The sequence below is a fragment of the Theropithecus gelada genome, chromosome 14 (assembly GCF_003255815.1).
Source record: "Theropithecus gelada isolate Dixy chromosome 14, Tgel_1.0, whole genome shotgun sequence".
NCBI lineage: Eukaryota > Metazoa > Chordata > Mammalia > Primates > Cercopithecidae > Theropithecus > Theropithecus gelada.
Window position 1 is genome coordinate 121,364,102 of NC_037682.1, and position 22,796 is coordinate 121,386,897.

Consider the following 22,796-nt stretch of genomic DNA (forward strand, 5'->3'; position numbering starts at 1 on the left):
CAGCTGGGGCTTGGCCCAGGTGTAGACGTGGTCACCCATGCAGTGGGATTCAGGGAGGCCAGCCCAGCCCGTGCCATGCTGAAAGGAGCTAGGCACATTCCTCAGCCCCGAGCTCAAAACTCCCTGAGCCTAGTACAAACACATCCCATCCTCCCATCCCACCACATACCGCCATATATCTCTCAAACTCCCTGAGCCCAGTACAAACACCACCTGGAAAGTCTCCGATAAAGGGACAGCCGTTCAAGGTTACTGAAAGCGCGGGAGCCAAAAGAATTTCTTTGTTCCCCTGCAACTTTCGGGCTATAAAAAGCAAACGCTCGCATTGTTCACGGCCGTCTTGTATACTGTGGAATGGAGGGACCAGGTTCGAACTTGTAGTAAAGATCCTTGCCGCTTGGCTTTGACTCTGGACTCTGGTGGTCTTCTTTGGGGAACAAACAGTCTAGGCAAAACATCTGGGGGCTCGTCCGGGATTCCCCAAGCCCACCAGACCCCTGGTCAACGGATCTGCTAGGATCGATCTACTGATAGGTGAGCTGGCTCGTCTCCGTTTGTCTGTCTGTGTCTGTGTGTCTGTTCTGAATCTGAATCTGTGACTCGCGAGGTCTGAAACTGGAGCTGGCACAGTCCTGGCGGACACGCTATAGGACGGCCAGTGGAGACCGGTGGGAGACGTCCCCTGGCTCTCTTCTGATCTAAATTGCGATCTGAGCTGCCGGAGCGCGTTCGCGATCCGGGCAGCAGCTGACTCTGACCCGGACTGCCGGGGCACGCTCGCGATCTGAGTTGCCGGAGCGCGTTCACGATCCGGGCAACAGCTGACTCTGACCCGGGCTTCTGGTGCGCGTGTGCAATCTGAACTGCCCCGGTCCCCGGGCTCCCGGCTTCCGGCCCCGGTCCCCGGGCTCCCGGCTTCCGACACGCGCTTCCGGCCCCGGTCCCCGGGCTCCCGGCTTCCGGCGCGTGCTTCCGGCCCCGGTCCCCGGGCTCCCGGCTTCCGGCACGCGTTCGCGATCTGAACTGCCCCGGTTCCCGGGCTGCCGAAGCGTGCCTGCGACTAGCTATCATTAATAAGTCAGATCAGATTTCCTTTATAGGGATTCTAACCCACATTCCTTTACAGGAAAGGACTACAAATCATTACAGGATAGGTAATACCCAGAGTACTCCTCTATCTCTCCTTACAAGTAATTTCAAAGAAGTTAGAGCAAGGGGCCATGATCTTGGTATGGAAATCAGGAAAGGAAAGCTAATTACTCTGTGTCGCTCCGAATGGCCTGCCTTTGATGTGGGGTAGCCACCCGAAGGGACCTTCCGGCTTGCTGTCATTACTAGGGTAAAATCCAAGATTTTCCTACCTGGGCGTGTGGGCCACTTAGATCAAATCCCATACATCCTCTTATGGCAGGACCTTGTTGAAAACCCACCTCCTTGGCTGTCCCCTTTCCAATTAGCCTCTGAACCCTGTAAGGCACTGGTTGCTCGACCACTAAAATCCAAGCAACCAACTGCCCCCCCCATCCTGTTCTACCTGATAGTGAGGACCCGCTGTTCACAGAACCCCCTCCGTACCCCTCCAGGCCCCAGGCCCCGGCCCCTCGGGCTGAGTCGCGGGAAGGAGCAGGCGGACAGGAGGCGGCCGACGCACCCAGACCCACCCCCCCGGGCTGAGTCGCGGGAGACAGCAGGTGGAGGGGAGGCGGCCGGCACTCACGGGCCCGCTGATAAGGAAAAGTAACTTTGAAGGGCCGGCGGGGCGGACGCGAGGGCGCACTTCGCGGACTAGCCCCCCCCAGCCGCCTGACTCCACGGTGGCTTTACCCCTTCGGGAAATAGGACCCCCAGATGACACAGGAATCCCCAGGCTCCAGTACTGGCCATTCTCCACCAGTGATCTGTATAACTGGAAGACTCAGAGTGCTCGGTTTTCAGACAACCCCAAAGATTTACTGGCTTTACTGGATAGTGTCATGTTCACCCACCAGCCCACTTGGGATGATTGTCAGCAGCTCCTCCGAATCTTGTTTACCACGGAAGAGTGAGAGAGAATACAGGTGGAAGCCAGAAAGCCGGTCCCGGGGGATGACGGTCAACTGACTGCCAACCCTGACCTCATAAACGCGACTTTTCCTCTGACCAGGCCGGCGTAGGACTACAACACGGCAGAAGGTAGGGGACGGCTACACCTTTATCGCCAGACTCTAATGGCAGGTCTCCGGGCAGCTGCTCGCAAGCCCACTAATTTGGCCAAAGTATATTCTATTCTACAGGGAAAGACAGAGAGCCCAGCTACCTACTTAGAGAGATTAATGGAAGCTTTTAGACAGTACACCCCCATAGATCCAGAGGCTCCAGGAAGTCAGGCAGCTGTAGTAATGTCATTCGTAAATCAGGCAGCCCCAGATATTAAAAGAAAACTCCAGAAATTAGAAGACTTGGAAGGAAAGCGGATTCAGGACCTCCTTCAGATAGCCCAGCAGGTTTACAATAACAGAGATACTCCAGAGGAAAGGCAATTTAAGGCCACTGAAAAAATGACCAAGGTCCTGGCAGCAGTGGTACAGAAAGAGCATCTACAGCCAGAGTACACCCAACCCAGGCGGCCCCCTAGGCATGATAATCTGAGAAAAGACCAATGTGCCTACTGCAAGGAGGCTGGCCACTGGGTAAGAGACTGCCCCAAAAAAAAACAACGAGGACAAGGACCCCCTAGGTCTACACCCGTACTAGTCACTCAAGATGAAGACTAAGGAAGATGGGGTTCGGATCCCCTCCCCGAACCTAGGGTAACTTTGCAAGTGGAGGGGTCCCCGGTCCAGTTCTTAGTCGATACAGGAGCACAGCACTCAGTCTTAGTTAAAACTAATGGAAAATTATCCTCCAAGTCCTCGTGGGTACAAGGGGCCACAGGAGTTAAGAAATACCCATGGACAACACAAAGAACAGTAAACCTTGGAGCCAAGAATGTAACCCATTCTTTCCTGGTCATCCCTGAGAGCCCCTGTCCCCTATTAAGGAGAGACCTGCTAACTAAAATAGGAGCACAGATCCATTTCCTCCCTGAGGGGCCCGTCGTGACCAACTCCCACAATCAACCCGTGTCCGTCCTGACTATAACCCTAGAAGATGAGTACCGGCTCCACCAGGAGCAAACGGCCCCTGACCAGGACATAGCAACCTGGCTCCAGCAATATCCAGAAGCTTGGGTGGAAACGGGGGGCTTAGGACTAGCAAAACACCGTCCTGCTTTATTTGTTGAACTTAAACCTGGGGCAGACCCCGTGCGGGTACGCCAATACCCGATGCCCCTAGAGGCCAAGAAAGGAATTGCCCCGCATATCCGCCGGCTCCTTGACCAAAAGGTCCTTCGCCCATGTCACTCGCCCTGGAATACTCCATTGTTGCCGGTACGAAAACCTAATAGTGGAGAATACAGACCTGTACAAGACTTAAGAGAAATCAATAAGAAGGTTGTGGACATACATCCAACTGTGCCTAACCCATATACCCTCCTGAGTACCCTAAACCCTAAACATCAATGGTACACTGTTTTAGATTTAAAAGATGCTTTCTTCAGTTTGCCTTTAGCCCCTCAGAGCCAAAAGCTCTTCGCCTTCGAGTGGAATGACCCTGATAGGGGCATAAGTGGCCAACTGACATGGACCAGACTGCCGCAAAGATTCAAAAACTCTCCTACCCTGTTCGATGAGGCCCTCCATGAAGACCTGGGTGAGTACCGACGTAAACACCCTGAAATAACCTTACTACAGTATGTTGATGACCTCCTGATTGCTGCTGAGACCCAAGAAGCTTGCATCCAAGGGACCAAAGGTCTCTTACAAGCTCTAGGAAATGTAGGCTACCGAGCCTCAGCAAAGAAAGCTCAAATCTGTAAGCCAGAGGTAACACATCTAGGGTACTTGCTTAAAGAAGGGCAGCGCTGGTTAACACACGCCCGGAAACAAACTGTTCTGCAGATCCCCAGGCCGCAATCCACCCGACAAGTGAGGGAATTCCTGGGGTCGGCGGGATTTTGCAGACTATAGATACTTAGGTTCGCGGAACTGGCTAAACCCTTATATCAGGCAACACGGAGGCAGCAGCCATTTAAGTGGACAGACGAAGCCGAGTCGGCTTTCCAACAGATTAAAACTGCCCTACTCTCCGTGCCTGCACTAGGACTACCTGATGTTACCAAGCCCTTCCATTTATACGTAGATGAGAATAAAGGTGTCGCCAAGGTGGTAATAACTCAGAACTTAGGCCCCTGGCGGAGGCCAGTTGCCTACCTGTCAAAGAAGTTAGACCCAGTGGCTGCCGGGTGGCCCCCTTGTCTCCGAATGATTGCAGCCACGGCTCTGATGGTGCAGGATGCTGATAAACTTGTCATGGGACAAGAATTGCGGGTCGTTACTCCACATGCCATCGAAGGTATACTCAAACAGCCACCTAATCGATGGATGAGTAACACCCGACTCACCCACTACCAAGGGCTACTACTAAATCCTCTCAGGATAACTTTCCTGCCCCCAACGACCTTAAACCCTGCCTCGCTGCTGCCCAACCCGGACCTGGACGCCCCACTCCACGACTGCACCGAGATACTAGCTCAGGTGCACGGAGTTCGAGAAGACCTGCAGGACCGCCCACTTCCTGACGCCGACCTCGTCTGGTTCACTGATAGGAGCAGCTTCATGCATCAGGGCCAGAGGTACGCTGGAGCGGCAGTGACTTCAGAGACTGAGGTAATCTGGGCGGAACCCCTGCCCCCGGGGACATCGGCCCAGAATGCCGAACTGATAGCGCTCACCCAAGCTCTTACCTTAGGGGCGGGGAAAAAGCTGACGGTATATACAGACAGCCGATATGCTTTTGCAACAGCGCATATACATGGGGCCATTTACAGGGAGCGGGGGTTACTGACGGCTGAAGGAAAAGAGATTAAAAACAAGCAAGAAATCCTAGCCCTGCTAACAGCCCTATGGAGGCCAGAAAAGTTAGCCATTGTGCATTGCCCAAGGCATCAGAAACTAACTACTCCAACTGCTCAAGGCAACTTTCTGGCGGACCAAACTGCAAGAAAGGTGGCGAAGGCTCCCAGCCAACTCCTTGCACTCCAGCTCCCTGACCCGGGCCCCCAGGACTTGCCATATTTCCCTGATTATTCAGAACAAGATCTCCAGTGGATTGACAAGCTTCCCCTAAAACAGATCCAGAAGAGGTGGTGGACTGATACTAATGATCAAACCATCCTACCAGAAAAATTAGGACAAGTGTTAGAACACATCCACCGAACCACCCACCTAGGTGCTCGGCGGATGATAGACCTGATCAGACGCTCTAAACTCAAATTCAGACATACAGCCGAGATGGCCAGCAACATCGTGACAAGTTGCAAAGTCTGCCAGCTTAACAACGCCTACCCCCAATCCCAGGCTGCAACGGGAACAAGGCTCAGGGGAACCAGGCCCGGTATCTACTGGGAAGTAGATTTTACTGAGATAAAGCCAGGAAAATACGGGTATCGGTACTTACTTGTGTTTATAGATACTTTTTCAGGGTGGACTGAAGCATTCCCCACCAAGAAGGAAACTGCTCAGGTTGTAGCAAAGAAAATCCTGGAAGATATCCTCCCCAGGTATGGCTTCCCCGTCCAGATAAGGTCAGATAATAGGCCGGCCTTCGTCGCTAAGGTAAGTCAGGATTTGGCTTCCATCCTTAGGGCAAATTGGAAACTACATTGCGCTTACAGGCCCCAGAGTTCAGGACAGGTAGAGAGAATGAATCGGACCTTAAAGGAGACCTTAACTAAATTAACTATGGAGACTGGCGCTAATTAGGTGGTCCTTCTCCCCTACGCTCTGTTCTGGGCCTGTAATACCCCTTACAGACTGGGCCTTACCCCTTATGAAATTATGTATGGCAGACCCCCACCCTTAGTTCCCAGCCTAAAAGATGATCTGCTCAAGTCTGAAACAGAAAATGTCTCTGAACTCTTATTTTCCCTACAAGCCTTGCAGAAAATTCATCAAGAAATCTGGCCCAAGCTGAAAGAACTATATGAGACCGGTCCCCCGCCGACACCCCATCCATACCAGCCGGGAGACTGGGTCCTGGTCAAGCGACACCGACAAGAGACCCTAGAACCCAGGTGGAAAGGACCACTCCAGGTACTCCTAACCACACCCACCGCCCTAAAGGTAGATGGCATCGCGTCGTGGATCCACTACACCCACGTCAAGCCGGTGGACCCAACCTCCGACCTCCTGGGACCAATCACGGCGGCGGCTGAAGCACCAGACACATGGACTGTGGACAGAGCTAGAAACAACCCCTTAAAACTCACCCTGCGCCGGCAGCATAGCTCACTGCAAACATGCAGTTAGGTAGTCTAACCCTAACGTTAGTCGCCCTAGTGGCCGCTGGAGAAATCACAAAACCAGCTCTTAATCCCTTTGGAGATTCTGGCTTTATGAAAACCGAACCCACCCTGGACAACCTCATAAGCCCGGAAAATTATTGGCCAGTGCTGATTGCCCCTCCTCAGGGTGCAACAGCCCAATTCTACTAAATTTTACTGGTTTCCAAATAGCCAAACCTATGACACCAACAATATGCTTTGAGTTTGATCAGACTAAATACAATTGTAAACACTATTGGTGGCACCAAAATGCTGGCTGTCCTTATAACTATTGTAACATCCATAGACCCTGTTATTAAGGAGAGAGTAAACAGTTAGACCCTAAGTGGCCCTTCCATCGGAGACTTTTCATATACATGGATAGTTAGAGACCCCTGGAACTCCCGCTGGACCACGCCTCAACATAAGGCTGTATACTACTCCCCCTCCTCCACATGGCCTAGCAGTCACCTCTATCTGTGGCGAGGCCTAGTACAAGTACTGCCCCTGGTCCACAGGAATATCCAACGACAAGAAAACAGACTAACACAAGACTTACGTCCTTTCTCCTAGTTAAAGTTATTACAAGAAGGACTAGAACTTGCTAACCTTACAGGACTTCACAGCCTGTCTGGCTGCTTTCTGTGTGCCACTCTAAGGCGTCCACCGCTAACCGCTGTCCCTCTGTCATGAGGATCCTCTACCTTTGCCCAAGCTAACAACCTCCGAAACCTCTCATATGCTCCTATCCTAAACGTGCCCCTATACCTAAACCCCAGTCAGGAGAAGTTTCCCTACTGTTTCTCAAGAACCAATTCCAGCCTCTGTAGCATCACTGCAACGCCCCCTAATATCACCTTAAAGGCTCCATCAGGCATATTCTTCTGGTGTAATAGAACCTTATCTAAAAACCTACCTAGTCCCTCTGTTAACAACCTACTGTGTCTCCCTGTCACATTAGTTCCCCGGTTGACTCTACTAACTGCTGGCGAGTTCCTAAAGTATACCAGTAACTGGACTAGTGCTGTTATTCACCCAGACCCTAGACCGAGACCTGCACGAGCCATATTTCTCCCCCTCATTGCAGGAATCTCCCTCACCGCATCCTTCATTGTGGCCGGACTGGCGGGGGGAGCCCTAGGTCACACCCTCATAGAAAGTAACAAGTTGTACCAACAATTTGCCGTTGCTATAGAGGAGTCGGCTGAGTCCCTTGCCTCCCTTCAGCGACAGCTCACGTCCCTAGCTCAGGTAACCTTGCAGAACCGGAGGGCCCTAGATCTACTCACTGCAGAAAAAAGTGGTACATGTATGTTTCTAAAAGAAGACTGTTGTTTCTACATAAATGAATCCGGACTTGTAGAGGACCGGGTCCAACAGTTACGCAAGTTAAGCACTGAAGTAAAAACACGGCAGTTTGCTTCAGCTGCAGACCAATGGTTGAATTCCTCTATGTTTTCTCTGTTAGCCCCCTTCCTTAGACCCCTGCTAAGTCTACTATTTCTGCTTACCGTAGGACCTTGTGTTGTTAACAGAATTTTACAATTTGTTAAGGAGAGATTTGACACCGTACAACTCATGGTCCTCAGAGCCCAATACCAACCTGTAAACGCTGAAACAGAATCAGACTTATAAGACCCAAGATTGGCTCTAAAGATACCTGAAAAGAAGGGAGGAATGAAAGGAGCTAGGCACATTCCTCAGCCCCGGGCTCAAAACTCCCTGAGCCTAGTACAAACACATCCCATCCTCCCATCCCACCACATACCGCCATATATCTCTCAAACTCCCTGAGCCCAGTACAAACACCACCTGGAAAGTCTCCGATAAAGGGACAGCCGTTCAAAGTTACTGAAAGCGCGGGAGCCAAAAGAATTTCTTTGTTCCCCTGCAACTTTCGGGCTATAAAAAGCAAACGCTCGCATTGTTCAGGGCCTTCTTGTATACTGTGGAATGGAAGGACCAGGTTCGAACTTGTAGTAAAGATCCTTGCCGCTTGGCTTTGACTCTGGACTCTGGTGGTCTTCTTTAAGGAACAAACAGTCTAGGCATAACAATGCCACCACCCTTGGCTCCACTGTGGCTTGACAGTCTCCTGGACTGCTCTCTCCCCCAAGTCAGAGTCCCACCCGGGGAGCAGGGTGAAAACACGGATGGCCACAGCCTTCAGGGCCATCCCACCCTTTCCAGGACTCTGTGCGGGAGGTCTGAGTGGGACAAGGCGTGTCGTTTCGTTTCCTGGGACTCATAGGTGCAGAGTCTCATGCTTCATCCAGACCTCCTGAACAGAAACTGGGGGGCCCGCTGCATGGGGCCAGTGGCCTGTGTGCTAAGAAGCATTCCCGTGAGGTTGGAGAGCACCGTTTTAGCAGCAGGTCATGCCATTCCAAGTGCCACGGAGCAGCAGCATCACCAAGTGCTCCAGCAGATGCCCAGAGCCGCGGTTTGCAGGACGCCCTTGGTCCTCGGGGGATGCTGGAAGCCTGCCTGAATGTAGAGAAGCATTTGATCCCTGGAAAATCAATCAATGCCTTTAAAAAGATTATGGGACCAAATCCTGTGTTACTTCTGGCTGGAGATCAGAAGATCAGGCTGAGACTCCCTGACTCTCCAGAGGCCAGACACATCACTCAGGCCCTGTGCTGACAGCTCTCACGAAGACAGAAGTCTCTGGTCCAAGAGCCTGAGCTGACGGGGTGGGAATGCCAGCAGGCTGTAGTTACTCCTTGCTGAGGATGGCAGTCCAGCCCTGCAGAGGCTGGGAGAGGCCAGAGGCCTGCGCAGGTCTGTGCTGACCAGCCTTTCCTTCACCCAGGCGAAGGCCACAGCTGAGGTCTGAAGTGTTAGAGGAGGAGGTGGGAGGGCCAGGCCAAGGGCCCCCCGTGCACAGGTCCCCTGCACAGCAGGCTGGCCTCACAGGGGAAGAGCGCAGGGCTGCTGCTGTGCCTCCACAAGCTCAATGCAACCCCGCAGAGGCGTTCCCCTCCTGACCAGCTGTTTTCGTTGCTGAGATCTCAAGATGATCCAACTCTCTGATCCCCCTAAACTACCTTGTATCGCCATTGTTTTAGCTACGAATCATAACCATGTAAATTTAATGAAAGTTTAACCTGAGTCCTGCTTATTGCAGCCAAGGCGAGTCCCACTCAGACCTAGAGTCTGCAGGAATCACAGTGAAATTTGGATTAGGAAGGACTTTATGGAAAAGGTAAGGTTTAAAATCCTGGACCCAGTTTGGAGGTCTCGAGACCTAGAGCTACGGACCCCAGGGGCTGAGAGGCTGTTGTTCAGGCCGGCGGCCGCACGGTGGCGATGTTGCGCTGTTCCAGGGCGTGGGCGCTCACGGGTGGGGCGTGGTGGCTGGGGCCGTCTGTTGTGTTCTTGCGGCTGCCTTCTGCCGCTTCCCAGTCACCTTTCAGGTAGTGAAATCGGTGCCTGGCTCAGGGTGAGCATCGAAGAGGTCCCCAGCCTGAAGCCTTTCCTGGCCAGCCCTTCAGACCCTTTAGTGTCCCCACCTCCAGTCTATAGCCAGGACCTGCTGGCTCTCTGGCACTGGGGACTGGAGGACAAATTCTCAGGGCAGGCTCTAAAGATGGCTTTGAAGACTGAGGAGGACAGAGTGGTGACCTGTGGGCCGAGATGGGTGCCATCTCTAAGTGGAACTTTATCCCATGAGACACAACCGGCCGGCCCCAGAGACAACTGTGCAGGGCCATTTAAAAACCACACATGTGGGCATGTCTGTCCATACACATGTACACAGGTATTCTGGGGGCAGAGGGGTGTGTGCGTGCGTGTGTATGTTGGGATTGTGCAGTCCTGGAATAGACAGAATGTGCCACAAGAACATGACCTGGCTGCAACACCAGACGCCCCCTCCCTCCCCAGGAGCACCTGAGGGGCCTACAGACCCCAAGTCAGGTGCCTGTGACCAAACATTGCTTTTCACTTTTCATCAGTTTTCCAGGTTTGAGGCGTATGTGTGTGCATGTATGTGTGTATGTGGGTGTGTGTGTGTGTGCACGTGTGCATGCATATATGTGCGTGCTTGTATGTGTGGTGTGCGTGTGCATGCATATATGTGCGTGCTTGTGTGTATGTGGTGTGCGTGTGCATGCATATATGTGCGTGCTTGTATGTGTGGTGTGCATGCATTATGTGTGTGCTTGTGTGTGTGTGGTGTGCATGTGCATGCATATATGTGCGTGCTTGTATGTGTGGTGTGTGCTGTGTGTGTGCATGTATTGCCCACCTGCAACTGCACGTTGGGGGTGTGTGTGTGCATAATGTGTGTGGTGTGTGTGCGTGCATGTGTGTATTTGTGTGTGTTGCCCACCTGCAACCACAGGTGAGGAAAATTGGATCTTCAGCCAGTGATTCTCAAACACTTGCATTTCTTGGAGCAGTGAGCTGAAAGGAGAAACACGGTCCTGAGTGCTCTAAGGGCTTTCTGAGTCCTATTTCATTTCAACCTCACAGCAGTCCCGTGGTCTTTCCCACTTCATAGATAGAACACCAAGGCACCAAAAATCTGAACAACCTGCCCACAGGCCCCACACTCAGGAACTATGGTATTGGATGTCAGTGATCTGTCTCCAGAGCCAGCACTGTGCTCTCTCATGTCCACATATATCATACATACATACATCTATCCACCAGATGCCTGCAGCACTGTGCTCTCTCATGTCCATATATATCATACATACATACATCTATCCACCAGATGCCTGCAGCACTGTGCTCTCATGTCCATATATATCATACATACATACATCTCTCCACCAGATGCCTGCAGCACTGTGCTCTCTTATGTCCACATATACATACATCTCTCCACCAGATGCCTGCAGCACTGTGCTCTCTCATGTCATATATATCATACATACATCTCTCCACCAGATGCCTGCAGCACTGTGCTCTCATGTCATATATATCATACATACATACATCTCTCCACCAGATGCCTGCAGCACTGTGCTCTCTCATGTCCACATATATCATACATACATACATCTATCCACCAGATGCCTGCAGCACTGTGCTCTCTCATGTCCACATATACATACATCTCTCCACCAGATGCCTGCCAGCACTGTGCTCCATCACACACATCCACACCGTGCACTATGTATCAGTCACATATTGTCACCAGCATTTCATAAAGAAAGGAGATTTTAACATGCTAACTGCAGGTAGCTCATACTCTTGGTATAAAAGACAGTCTTGTATTGCCAGGCGCGGTGGCTCATGCCTGTAATACCAGCACTCTGGGAGGCCGAGGCGGGTTTGGACTGTTTGAGTCCAGACGTTGAGACCAGGCCTGGGCAACATAGACATTTTTACCTGTCTGGTAAAAATGCACAAAATGAGCCAGGCATGGTGGCGGGCGCCTGTGATCCCAGTCACCTGGGAGACTGAGGTGGGAGAATCACCAGAGCCCAGGAGGTTGAGGCTGCAGGGAGCTGAGATTCTGCCACTGCTGCACTCCAGCCTGGGCAAACAGTGAGACCTTGTCTCAAAAAAGAAGAAAAAGTATTTTAAATGCTTTAATTTTTGTGCAAACACTCAAAACTGTCTCAGCAGCAAATATGTGTGGATCAGCATTTGGGAATGGTCCTCCAATGAGTCCTCTTTCTTTTGGGGACTCTGACAAACCTTTCCAGAGCCCTCCAGGCTGAGAGATGTTCCTGCCAGAAGGCGCACTGCCCGGGCAGGGGTTTGCTCTAGGCTGGGCACGCACTTGTCTTCCATCCGCACTGACATCCTCGACGGCATGGCTTCTTGGGTTCCTGGCGTCCACTCAGCCGGACGGAAGACGATTTTCATGAGCCACGATGCCACCTCAGTTTTCTCAGTGAGGATGGCTGATGGGGACGGGAAAGGGAGCAGAGTGTTGGTTGAAGGAGGTGAGGACAACAGCTATCTCAGGCCAGGCCACCGGGCTGTTCCTCAGGGTGACAATCAGGAAGGGAGCTTGGAAAGGCCCCAAACGCCACTAAGAATGATGAGACCAAACCCCAAAGAAGGAATGGGAGTATTTCTCCCCTGGTTTCATATCTTGGGACTGCCTAGAAGACGGTTCAAGCTGCTGTCTCATGAGATGACCAGCACAGCATTGACAATGGGGGAAGACGTCAGGGTGGGCATCCCTTTAGGGGTGTGGGGGCACAGGTGCAAACCACAGCCAGGAGGTGCCAGCACAGGGGCTAGCTGGTCTACTCCAGGGCTTGGCTGGCCACAAGGAGAAGCCTTCCCATGGAGGCCGTTCCCTGCCCCGCAAGCTGATGCGTGTATGACACTAATTGCTTCTGTGACCTGATATGCCTGCAGCGAGGACACTGTATTTTGATAAAGAGATCCTCTTAGGATTTCAATGGGTTTGACTATCCTCTTTCTATTTCTTTCCTTTTCTCCTCCAGAGGAATGTCTCCTCCCAAGTTCCACCGTCCTGCGCCTACAGCTTGGAGACCATGTGTTCATTCTACCCTTTCCACTCACTCCCATTGTTTCCTAAAAAGACACTGTCCAGAGCTGGTTGCGGGCATGGGTGGGACTCGGCTCCACTGTCTGTTTATTCCATAGTCTCAGCACCTTCCAGCGGGAGGGATGTGTGTGTTTTCCGGGGATGGGAACTTAGCTCTCCCTTGCCCTTGGCTTGGCTGCGGGCTCCCTCCCCCACACACTGCTTTTACCTTGGAGGTTATCACTGTTTCCCCTGCCCACACCCCTGGATCAAGAATAACCCGGCCTCTGCGCCAGACCCTCTGGAACTTCATATGGTCTCGTTTAACTCAATAGGGAAAGAGCTCAACAGGGAAATTCTTCCATCCTCAGCCCGTGTGCTTTTTCCACAGAGCTCTGAGGACACAGTGTGAGGGAGGGGGTCGAGGAATCAGGCCCACCCAGGAAGGGTGGAGATCTCGGTCTCCACCAGAAGGACATTCGGAGAATAGCTCCCAGAATACACCGAGTATCTGACACCTCTTTGCAGCTCATAATCCGATTCCCATCCAAATCCCAATGAAGACAAATAGGACACAAGAAACGTATAGGTATAAACTAGGAAAAAAATGAAATCTGTTTGAAACATGTGACTCTGGTGCAAAAGAATGGTGCAAAACCAGCTTATTTGAATGAGCCAAGGGAAAGGATGAGAGAAGAAGCCACTCATTAATTCAACAAATCAGCCATCTGTGACTGGGGAAAGGGCACCCGGTGTAGGCTGGGGGGCATCAGGCCCCCAGGTGAGGCAGACACTTGGGAAACAAGGTCCTGGGCACGTCTGGGTGGGGAGACAGGTCACATTCCTGGCAGGGTCAGGTCATGGGGTCTGGCTGAGCAGCCTGTGCCGCCTACAGGAAAGGTGCCTCTGCCTGGGGCCTTCTGGGGTGTGTGTGAGGACCTCTGTGACCCTTCAAGGCTCAGTGGAGTTCCTGCTTCCCGGGAAAGCAGCTGCCTAAGGGATATCCTTTCAGAACTGGAACCTCACGGCTGGAAAGAACCTGAAATTCAAGGTGACCTACGCCAAATGCCCACGAGGCATTTTAATCCTGTCCAGCCTGGGACCTCACTGTGCCTCCACCCTGTCTTTGTGCCCCTGACCTTGCCAAGTGGGATGCTAAGCAACCTCTTCCTGTCCCCTGTGCCGGGCCCTGGAAGAGTGACTGCTCCAATCTGTATGCCAAAGAAGTGTCAGGGACTCTGGTGGCGTGGATGCATCCTCTCACTTCACCGTCATCACAGTCCTCAGGAGTGGGTTCCGTCATTCCCAGTTACAGGAGAGGACGCTGTGGCCGTGCGGCTGGAGAGCCTCCTGCTCAGGGTTCCTCAGTAGGGAAGAGAAGGGTGCACTGGGGCCGCTGCACAGCCAGTGCATGCTCCACCTGGGGCTTTAGGCGCTGGAGCCAGGACCTCTCTCGCCAGGTCATAAGCTCACTGGCTTAGGCACACGTGGAAATTTCGCTAGCAGGACTCCAAACTGGCTCCATCAGCACTTCAAAATCTTCCCCAGGCCCTTTCTTTCCTTGGCCACCCCCAGCAGCCCTGGGCATTTCCCTCTCTTAAGGGGTCAAACCATCTGCTTCCTCTTACTCCTTCGCCTGGGGCAGTGTGGACTGGAGGGAGAACATGTTTCCTTGAGGTCTTGGCTGTGGGCACTAGAATGACATGTTCTGTCCTCTGATTCAGGAGGATCAGCCTGTGACCCTCGTCTTCCTCCCTGAGCAGTTCAACTCTGCTGAAGGCTGTTTGGCCTTGAGGGAAGCTTAAGCAAAGGGAACAGATGCCAGGGGTGATGGGCGGCTTCGGACAGGAGCCTCGAGGGGGAAGGGCTGGAGAGAGATTCTGCAGGGCCGGCCCCTGTGCCCAGATTTTCCAGTCCCAAAGAAGACCCACAAACTGAACCTGTGTGGGGGGACAGAAATATTTCTACATCATCAGTAACAAGGATTTTCACTGGGACCTGAGGACATGTAGCAAGACCCAGACTGAAAATATAATTCCATTTTGCTCTAATTCAAAGACTTCTGAAAAACGAATGAGTGGTTAACAGCTTGAACTATTTTGTTGGGTATTTTAAACAAAAGGCATTTAATTTTTTTTTCTTTTTTGAGATGGAGTCTCGCTCTGTTGCCCAGGCTGGAGTGCAATGAAGTGATCTTGGCTCACTGCAAGCCCCGCCTCCTCAGTTCAAGTGATTCTCTCACCTCAGCCTCTCGAGTAGCTTGGATTACAGGCGCCTGTCACCATGCCTGGCTAATTTTTGTATTTTTATTAGAGATGGGTTTTCGCCATGTTGGCCAGGCTGGTCTCAAACTCCTGACCTCAGGTGATCCACCCGCCTTGGCCTCCCAAAGTGCTGGGATTACAGGGGTGAGCCACCAAGCCCAGCCCGATTTAGTTTTTAAAAGAATATTTTGTAAGTTTGGGTTGAGTAAAGAAAGATGATTTGGGCCTGGTTGAGTGTCTGCCCTGGGACTCACTGCGGTGAGGGCAGCAGGGCACGCACACTGTGTTCCAGCGGGCCAGCAGGGCAGGATGGTTGTGTGGTTCAGAAGGCAGCTCTGAGCAGCGCAGCTCTCTCCACAGGCCCCTGCCCGCACGGTTTATGGTGCGTCTTGGTGAAGCACAGACGTGGAACACCTGTGCTCCTATGAGTAGAAACATCGGGCCTGGAGGCCTCAGATTTGGACACCGCTGTGAAGGTGGCGTTCCAGGGGCTGGCCGGGTTGCCTTCCTGTGCCCTGACCCTCACCCCGGGTGTTCTGGGCATACAGTGGGGAACTCACTGTGTCTTGGAGAGGCTGGTAGACAAAGTCCCACAAGCGTTTCCTGAGCACTTGACCAAAACAGTCCATCTCTGCACACACGGAGCAGGACCCACTTCTGTGACCTGGAGAGTGGTAAGGGCTGGATCACACAGGGGTCCCTGGCACATTCCCAGGCCGGAGCAGGTTGATGGGAGGCCAAGGGAGTTTGGGAACATGGTCACTACTATGGGGAACCAGTCCTGTCTTTGCTGTCTTCTCATGGGTATAGAGATGCTCCTCAGATCACCTCTGCTAGAGCTTGGATTTCTTCTTAATGTACCTGGAAGCCGTCACATCTCTAACGCTCTTCTTCTCCACGGTTCAATGCTAACCAGCTATGTTCACATGAAGGCCTAGGGAAGCAGATGAAGACTTGGGGTGGGGGTTGCTAAAGTCCTGCAGAGCTGGCACGCACCACTTCCGGTACCGGGGCACCAAGGAGCACCCCAAGCAGTGAAGGACTGGACTTCTCTGTGCACTGCTCATAATTGGTGCTCCTTCATTCCTGAAAATGCCCGAGGGAGGAAGTATATTGAGGCTCATATGGTACTTGGGGTGTTTAACTGTAACCTGATTACCAGACCTGCGTTCCTGTGGACCCATTTCCAGTAGCTTCACACTTTTTTTTGAGACGGAGCCTCACTCTGTTGCCCAGGCTGGAGTGCAGTGGCGCAATCATGGCTCACTGCAAGCTCCACCTCCCAGGTTCACGCCATTCTCCTGCCTCAGCCTCCTGAGTAGCTGGGACCACAGACGCCTGCCCCCAGGTCCAGCTAATTTTTTGTGTTTTTAGTAGATACGGGGTTTCCCCATGTTAGCCAGGATGGTCTTGATCTCCTGACCTCGTGATCCACCCGCCTTGGCCTCCCAAAGTGCTGGGATTACAGGCGTGAGCCACCACACCCGGCCAGTAGCTTCACACTTCTGTCTCCCCATGTGCTCATCTAAAGGGTACTCACTGGTGTCTGTTTGCCAGGCCTTGTTCTAGGAACCAGGAGTACAGCTGGGATCCTCCAAATAACGCCTGGAGGGCAGCTAGGCACAGGGAGGGGAAGCGACGCGTATGCCAGGCTCCTGCTTTGCATCCCCACGCACCGAGAGCCCTCCTGCCTGCACGTCTACCACAGGGGGAAGGAGGGAACCTTCCAGAGGCAGAGGGTATGGCTGAATGGTTTGTAAACATTTTATCAGCACTCAGCCACTGAAGGAAGAGTTTTTGGCTCTGGAAAGGTAAGCACGTTTCTTACCACACGTTCCTGTCACTCTGGATCCACATGACCTGGGACCTGCCATGGCCACCCAGATGCTTTTCATCCTTCTTAAGATGAGCGAGCCTCCTCTGTTATGGACACTGGCTATTCTTGGAACAGTACTGTGGACAAATTCTGGAAAGCAAGCATTGAGCCTTAGTGTCTCACTGAGCACAGGTTACAGAATTGCTCACTTCCCGCACCTACAGGTGGCCTCTTGGGATGCCATGTGGGGAGAACCAGGGACAAGGCCCACACTCCAAGGTTCTGGAGCTTGGGCACTGCATGCTGTGTGGGTGGCAGCTGGTTCTCCTGGAGACTGGGGGCTGCTGGGCAGAGCCGAGCTGCTCGGTGGTTTCCCTGCTCTTGGCTCTGCTCATCCCTCTGCCCCACTCCCTGCCTACGCTTTCCGCTGCAAGAGGAACTGGAAAGTCCACTGATGCACAGGACAGCTGGGGCAAACCAATGACTGTGCCTGGAAGGGTCCAGGCGGAGAGACAATCAGCAAATTGGGGAAATTCCTTCCACACCTGATGCCTGTCAACAGAGGCCAGTCAGGGGCTGGCTGCCACGGCAGGCTCCACGCGGAGCACAGCCATTTCTCTGTGTGGAAGGGCTCTTGTTCCTATGTGCCTCACGGGTGGAGGCACAGGGTCCTATCGTCCAACCCCATCAGGGTCTGGGAGAAGTTCTGGGAGTTGGCACTTGGGCGGGCATGACTGGTATTTACAGAGCATTCCGATGACATGGGGAAGGACTAGGGGTCCAAAGGTTCTCTCTTACTAAACCAGGGAGGCCTCTCCTTCAGTTTTCCCTACTCTCCATTGAGATAAGTTATATACATGTCTATGCGTCTGTGTAGATATATGTGCATGTACTTATAAAGCACAACGTAAAGTTACAACTAACTCTTCCTCCAAAGCTCATCTGTGCCAGTCTTTCTCTTGAGACCACAAGGAAATCCCTGCCATGTCTGACAGCCTGTATCTATGTAGTGGCCTGGAATGCTCACAGGTAAGTGGCCGGGGTGGGGGGCAGGTTGCACTGGCATATATTGGGTACCAGTGGATGAATCAGTGCCCTGAACTGCACAATGCCCGTTTAGATCTCATCCCCTTCCCAGGCCTTCTCCAGGGCAGTTAAACATTCTTATGAAAGCCATTTCGTATCTATTGAAAGAACACAGCACATACCTGTGAAGTGCATCTGCACGCGGAGCCATTCTGCATCCTACGTGCAGCGGTAGCTGTGTAGTCAGCCAGACCCTCTGTGGGAAAGATGTGTCTGGGGATCTGACAGGTAGAGGTCTTTTAAGTGGCATTTTAAATTCCCACAGATACCAACAATTTGGATATGGAGAATGAGCTCTTTTAAAAATTAAAATTTACAAGCGATGCAAACACCTGCTTCTAGCTCAGAGCCACAGGGTCCTTGGCTTGTGTTGGGGAAACAGGCTTCCTTTGACTTTGTCCAGGAAAAGCCATCTTTTTTTGAGCCAGAGTTTCGCTCTTGTTGCCCAGGCTGGAGTGCAGTGGCGCGATCTCAGATCACTGGAACCTCCGTCTCCCAGGTTCATGCGATTCTCCTGCCTCAGCCTCCCGACTAGGTGGGATTACAGGTGCCCGCCACCACACCTATTTTTTGTACTTTCAGTAGATTTGGGGTTTTACCATGTTGGCCAGGCTGGTCTCAAACTCCTGACCTCAGGTGATCTACGCACCTCAGCCTCCCAAAGTGCCGCGGGGGGGGGGGGGGGGGGGGGGGGGGGCAGGGGGGGGGGGGGGAAATCTCTCCTTTAGCCTAATTCTGAAGCCCAACTCTTGAATTTGGCCTAATTCTTGCTCCATTTTCTTGGGCAGTTCCCTCTCAAAAAACCAACAACAAAAAAGGGTGTTTGCCTAAGCATTTAAGGCGGCCACATACTTGGTGTTGCTACAGCTTAGAATACAGCAGCTATTCTCTACTGTGCAGAGGTGACACCTGGACTGGAGATCAGGCCCACCTCTCTCCACTCTCCCCAACTACTGTGTCTCTTTCGGCCCCGATGTCACGAACACAACACGCCTTCCTCTCCAGCCCCGCTCCCAGCCCCTTCTGGGTTCTTACCCGCAGTTCTGTTGTAACTCAGGGGTCTCAGTTAAGTCCATATGCATCCCTTTAATCTGCTTTTCATCTTTCTAGAGACGGCTCTGATGCTTCTGTGCTCGAAAATGTGAGATGATTCTTGATTTCCTACCAAATATAGCTGTAGCTCTTAAGACCTCCTCTGACCTGGTGCTAGCTAGTCTAGTTTATAAGGTTTTCTTCCACTCTTCCCCTTCAGGGATCCTGCAAGGCTCAGCAAGCTACACTCCTGTTCCCTCAACCTCTGAGGCTGCATATTCCTTCCTGGAGTCATCTCCTTCTCCGTCACTTGTCTGTACAAATCCCACATCTCTTCCCAAGGAAGACCCAGCTCAAGTGGTGCCTCTGCCATGCTACCTTCCCTCACCCCTGCAGCCAGGTCTCCCTCTTCTTCAAATTTCCAAAGTATACGTTTCGGTGTTTCTCTCACGGCAAAGTTATTTCTATCAGTTGTATTTCTGTAATTCTTTACTTCTGCTTACTTCCATAAGCTCCTTAAGGGCAGAGATGTCATTCATTCAAACAACCTTGGGCCCGGGGACCCCCTGGTACAAGAAACAGACAGGGTCACTGTCCTAGTGGAACTTAACGTAATGGGGTTAGTCCAGCTGTTGTTAGTCAGTAACCATAGTAACAGAAGCGCAGGACGTTATGTGAACATAATACAAAGTCTCTGGGAAAGGTTCCTTAAGAAGTGATCCTTAACATGAACTTAATGGATAAGGAAACCAGGTGAAGGGGAGAAAAACGGCGGATGCCAGTGTCCTAAAGAACAGTTTGGGGAAATTCTAGCCAGGCTGATAGCCGTTGTTCTGAGGATTAAAGTTAGTATTAATTCATAACTCATACAGCCTTCTATTTCAGACCCTCATTTAAAAACGAGTGAGACCCTGAGACATTTGCTGAAGTGAGAGTTGAGTATAATCATCTGGCGGTCTAATGAAAACAATTCTAGGTATTCTGTCCTAAAGTTCCCGGGTAAATACCTCTAAGCACTGTCGTACATGGGGATTATGACCACTTCTTGGCAACATCTAATCATTCATTTGACAGTTTTTGAGTTCTCTGTACCAGGTACTACAGAGGACACACACATAGAAGGCATATTCCCTGACATCAAGAATGTCATCAGGTGAGGGAGACACACGACTGTGATGCCCGTCTTATAATAACAGACAAGGCTTCTGAAGTAGTCACAATATATGAGGCATGGTTTTAAGCATTCTACATATAACTCACTTGATTCTCACAACTACTCTGAGGTAGATTTTGCAAGGCTGTGTGGCTGAGAAGTGGTTTGGTAAAGCCAAACAAAATCTGCTATGGGAATCTACAGGAGTGAGTCAACCTCAAACTGGAGGTAGGTAGAAGGGGAGTGTGAGGACTGAGGGGCGGGTTCCGCGGAAGAGGGGGCTGGGAGGCTTTAGGCAGGGCAGTGGCCTGAGTAGAAAGATGACTCCAGTAGAAACGCCAAGGATGGACTGGAAGGAAGCCCAGCTGAAGGGAGGGAATGGCAGCAAGGCGGCTGGTGCTGCTATTAGGCCAGAAACAACACAGGCTCGAATTCAGCTAGTAGCAGCAGGGATGAATAATGGAAAATGTTATCAACAGGGGTGGGAAGGATAACCCTTGTGGAGGTAGTAAATAGATAAGACCACATGAGAAAACATCAACCAGCGTACATCTTTAGAAAATGGTCACGAGCAATTCTCACACCATAACAAAAAGTTACAATGGCTCTCCTTTAAGATAACTGAGATACAAACAGCCACCTGGAGAATTCCCATGTCCCTGCAGCATTACCCTCCCTCAAAGGTTTCACAAAGTGCCAATGCACAAAAGAACCCCAATTCCTGTTCTTCCAGGAACAGGGAGAACAGAGTCTGGGAGAGAGCGGAGTCCACAGAGACTCCAGATCTGTTCACGGCCTGATTTCTCAGGGGATCTTTCCCCTGTAATGGGCAGGAAGGGCACCATTTACGTGGACCACACATCTGTTAGTACTTTTCCTGTTTATCTTACTGGGTTTCTGAAGATCACATAGCTAAAAAGTGCTAGCATTTTATAAACTGTAAAACAAAACGAAAAGGATTGTTAGGCTGGGTGTGGTGGCTCACGCCTGTAGTCCCAGCACTTTGGGAGGCCGAGGTGAGTGGATCACGGGGTCAGGAGACAGAGACCATCCTGGCTAACACGGTGAAACACTATCTCCACTAAAAATACAAAAACTTAGTCAGGTGTGGTTGCACGTGCCTGTAGTCCCAGCTACCCGGGAGGCTGAGGCAGGAGAATCTCTTGAACCCAGGAGGCAGAGGTTGCAGTGAGCTGAGATCACAACACTGCACTCCAGCTTCGGCGACAGCGAGACTGTCTCAAAAAAAAAGAAAGAAAAGGATTGTTTACTAATTTTGTGAGTCATTTGCACTCAACAAAGAATTCTGTTGCTGGATGAAAGTTATGTACACAGGTCCTACTATGTGTACTGCTGTTGAACTGTCAAAGTGAGCATTTCTGTCTGAGCCCCCATTTAAAACAGGCTACAGAACATTTATTTGGTGTAATATTTTCTTGCTATGTCCTAAGGCAACTTTCTCAACAGAGGGTCTCTAGATGTCAAGAATGGTCAAAGGCCAAGTCATTTGAGCTGGCCCTTTACTAGGGGTGTGTGTGGGGTACTGAGCCTAATTTTCAGGATCTCTGGTAAATGAGACACTCACTTACTAAATGACTTCCAGCCAAAGGCAGCCAGAAATGTTAGTCATGGAAAAAATTAGGCAGGTGTGGAAGAAAGGGCATGGTTAGATTAAGTGAGGAAGCCTTGCAAAATGATGCTAATGCCAGCTCCACTCTCTTATCTACAAAATAGTTAGGTATAAAATTTTTAATTTTGCAGAAAAATCCAAGTAAATGAATTAGAATTTAAGAAAACAACAACAAAACAGCTTTCCCTCTGTCCCTAAAAGTGTCCAAACCCTGGTTACAAATCTATTTGCTCAAGAGGACTGACTTTCTAAGACTGAATATGCCCTGTGTTAGTTTTTCTATCTCTATAGAAGTTTACTCTCCCAAAAAAGAATTACATTAAATTTTGGGGTTTGATGTTACAAGCAAGTTCTCCCCCTTTAAACCTTTGGTATGTCTGTAGATTTTGTTAATTTTCTGAAGTTTAGTTCTCAGAACCAAAATTCCCATTCAAAAGAGAAAAAGCCCAAACTATTAATTTCTGCTCTATCAGTTGAGGAGATACACATCTTTGGTCATTACTTTTAGTATCATTCTCTGAAAGGAATCTTTCTGGTATACAATTTATATGCAAGTATGCAAAGTCAACTGACAGGTTCTCACTCTGTCACCTAGGCTTGAGTGCAGTGGTGCAGTCTCAGCTCCCTGCAGTCTTGACCTTCCAGGTTCAAGCAATTCTCCCGCCTTAGCCTCCTGAGTAGCTGGGACTACAGGTGCATGCCACAGGCCCAGCTTTTTTTTTTTTTTTTTTTGTAGAGATGACGTCTCTCTATGTTGTCCAGGCTGGTCTTGAACTCCTGCACTCAAGTGATTCTCCTCCCTCAGCTTTCCAAAGTGCTGGGATTACAGATGTGGGCCACCATGGCTGGCAAGGATGTATCTGTTTTGAATTCTTCATTCTACACTTATATACATCATCTGTAGTCAAGGCTACTGAAGAACTCAACATTTTCTTTTTTTTTTTTTTTT